This window comes from Bison bison, unplaced genomic scaffold (genome assembly GCF_000754665.1).
Source record: "Bison bison bison isolate TAMUID 2011002044 unplaced genomic scaffold, Bison_UMD1.0 scf7180017864514, whole genome shotgun sequence".
NCBI classification, from domain to species: domain Eukaryota; kingdom Metazoa; phylum Chordata; class Mammalia; order Artiodactyla; family Bovidae; genus Bison; species Bison bison.
This window is the reverse complement of record NW_011495067.1, coordinates 3,452,335-3,455,632: the sequence shown is the minus strand read 5'-3', so window position 1 is coordinate 3,455,632 and position 3,298 is coordinate 3,452,335. Positions and strand designations below refer to the sequence as shown.

Genomic DNA, 3,298 nt, shown 5'->3' with positions numbered 1-3,298 from the left:
ATTCTAAACCCACCTGTTACTCTGGTTCCATTTATTGCAGTTTAAACACCACTGTTTCTGACCCTCAAACTTCCTGCTTGTGACTAGCTTTTGACACAAGTTATTTACTGCATATTTGTTTGAAAAATGAATAAGCAAATAGATAAATAATGTATAATCAAGAGAATACTATTGCCTCGAATTTGGATTTTTTTTTTTTTAAGTTATTGTTGGAGAGGACAGAAAGTTAAGTAGGAACAGTAGAGTTTCTCCTTAAATTCTCAGTACTGCAAGCACAATAGAAGGGTGGATGGAACTCATCATCTGTATTACTATAAACAAACATAGTTTTAAGGAGCATGATACTGTTTATTACTAAAAGCATTGTTTCCAGTGCAGTTGAAAAGAAAGAAACCAAATTCCATGTGTAAAATCAAACCAATTTATTTTTCTTCTTGAAGGAATTGAGAAAAGTTCCTAACCTACACTATTTTAAACTGAAAATAGAAAAAAAATAAAGGTTTGTTTACCCTCAGTTTATCATTTTCACCCTCACTTAATAGAGGACAGCATGGAGATTGGTTAAAATCAGTCACTAGATGTTTTTGCCAAAATATTTACTGTTTCTGCCTGTACATCTGCTGAGCTTCCTGTGTGGCTATTTACTAATGCCTGCTGCCAGCTTCCCCTTAATATTTATTGAAGCAAAAACTTCTCAGTGCCTGTGTTCCTTTTGGTAATATAATAGCTCATTAAGGATGAATTTTTCCTTATTAAAGGTATAATTTAGTTCGATTCTACACAAATACATACCAGTAATGATTTTTTTCCTTCTGTTTCAATATGTTCTCTCTTGGTTTCTCTCTCCCTCTCCTTACCTCTGTATCTCTCTATCCCCTTCTTTTTATTTAAAAATCCATATATCATTTGATAGAAGAGAGTTTATTAAATACTTGATGCTTGCTTGAAAATCCCTAACACAGATCTATTAATTTTTTAACATTCACTCTTCTAACACATGCTTTTGAATTCCTGATCATATAGAGAATTTTGTCTTTGAATATTACCTTTCTTCTTTCATCAAATGATAAAAATCAGTATTTTAGTCTATTTTAAGCCCCCAGGCAAGTTTTCATTTGAGAGACTAAAGATATAGATATCTCCGAACAACTGGAGTAGAAGATCTGATATATATATATTTCACATTATTAGAAAACCATGTAAAAATCTTCCTATCTAACTTAGATTGTTAGACTTCTTGTGTGAATATGAGAAAATGCATAGGCAACTTCAGAAGGATATTTCACACTTTCATATTTTAGGCACTCTTATTTCATTTAATGTTATTTGCAGAATATTTACTCTGAGCAAGTCATTGTTTTTATGGCTGGCACCACATGTGGAACAAGAGATGATGATACAATTCTTACCTACATGGAGCAGATTGTCTAATGGGAAAAGATGGATACTGTTTAGAGAATCATATGAGTAACTCTGGAATTATAATTAAAATAAATTCAGTGAAGGAGAGGCACACAGTTTTATGAGAGCTTAATCATTCATGCAGCATTCAATAATTGTGTGTCTTCTGTGAGTCAGGGACATTTATGCCCTGTAGCTGAAGAAATGAAACCCACATTACCCTCCCTTCTCAGATGGATCAGAAAAGGCCCTACTGGGAAGGAATAAGTGAACTGATATCTGAAAGCAGTGTTGGATATGAAAGGGGTGGAGTTAGGAGGGACAGTAAAACAAACCTAGGTAATATTGTTTGAAAAGGCACAGTGGTTAAAACAAGTACAAAGTGCTTGCAATGTAAAGGATAGAGGAGTCAAAGTTGCATATGGAGAAATAGGTAAAAGGTAGATGTACACGGTCTTACAAAGCAGGTTGGGGGAGTTTGTCTTTATCCTGAAAGCAATGAGAAGCCAAGTCATTTTGAAAGTTGTTTTTCTTCTTCACTTATTACTGTTTTGCAGTGTAGCAGACAGGAAAATAATAAAAGTGACAGTAGAAAAATCCTTCTACATAATACAATACTTGGTCATGTGAGAGAGGAAAGTGGTTTGGACAAGGATGCTGGCACTGGAGTTGAGTGAACTAAAGAGATTTGTAACATATTTAGAAGATAATGACAGGATTTGGGGGTATTGAATGCAGAGATGAGAGAGACGGTGTCAAGAAGGATTCTTAACTTTCAGACTTGTATTGCTACAAAAATGAGACTGAGATTCACTAAGAGATGGAACAGCAGAAAAGAAGTTGATTTGGTGGGTGAGGACAAGGAATTATAATTTTGTTTTTTGAACAAGTTAAGTTTTAGAGGGCTTTTGCATATTTAATTTGAGTTATTATATAGATAGTTGGTTATCGAGGCTTGCAATTTCTAGCAGCCATGTAAGCTAAAGATATGGCTTCCCATGTAGCTCAGTAGGTAAAGAATCTGCCTGCAATGCAGAAGACCCAGGTTCGATCCCTGGGTTGGGAAGATCCCGTGGAGTAGGCAATGTCAACCCACTCCAGAGTTCTTGCCTGGAGAATCCCATGGACAGAGAAGCCTGGTGGGTGATAGTCAATGGGGTTGCAAAGAGTCAGACACGACTTAGCGACTAAGCCATAAACCACCAAGATAAAGATACAGTGACTCAACCATGTACAAGTGGCAACTGAAACCTTGGGAGTAAATGGAAATGATTATCTAATAAGAGAAGAAGATAGCTGATGAAGCCTAATTGCAAAAATTTTCCACATACAGTTGGATAAAAGAAAAGAGGGCACAGGAGATAGAGAAGTAATAGTCAAAGATAGAGGAACAAAACCATAGTGTGAAACGTGAGACAAAACATGAAAACCATGATAACCAAGAGAATAGTGTTAGAAGGAAATGAGACTAGTTAACAATGATAAATGCTACTGAATGATCAATAGAAAAAGAGGGTAGAGAGATGCCAATGGATTTGGAATGGAAGTCTATAACTGATCTAACCAATTCTCATTATTTCCTAAATAATGAAAAGAAATTTTCAAGCAAGGCAAAGAGAGTGAACATGTCACAGACAGAAGAAATACTATGTAATAAGGGATGAAAAAAATCTCATGATGTGAGTTATGTACAAGTTTCAGTCAGTCAGTTCAGTCGCTCAGTCGTGTCCGACTCTTTGAGACCCCATGAATCGCAGCACGCCAGGCCTCCCTGTCCTTCACCAACTCCCGGAGTTCACCCAGACTCATGTCCATAGAGTCAGTGATGCCATCCAGCCATCTCATCCTCTGTCGTCTCCTTCTCCTCCTGCCCCTAATCCCTCCCAGCATCAGAGTC

At 36.5% G+C, this 3,298-nt stretch overlaps 1 non-coding gene across 1 annotated transcript; it reads left to right on the top strand.

The window, feature by feature from the left end:
• The first annotated feature begins 2,395 nt into the window (after positions 1-2,395).
• On the top strand, positions 2,396-2,467 carry TRNAC-GCA. The gene has a single exon. It is a non-coding gene; the product is annotated as a tRNA-Cys (tRNA).
• The last annotated feature ends 831 nt before the right edge of the window (positions 2,468-3,298 follow it).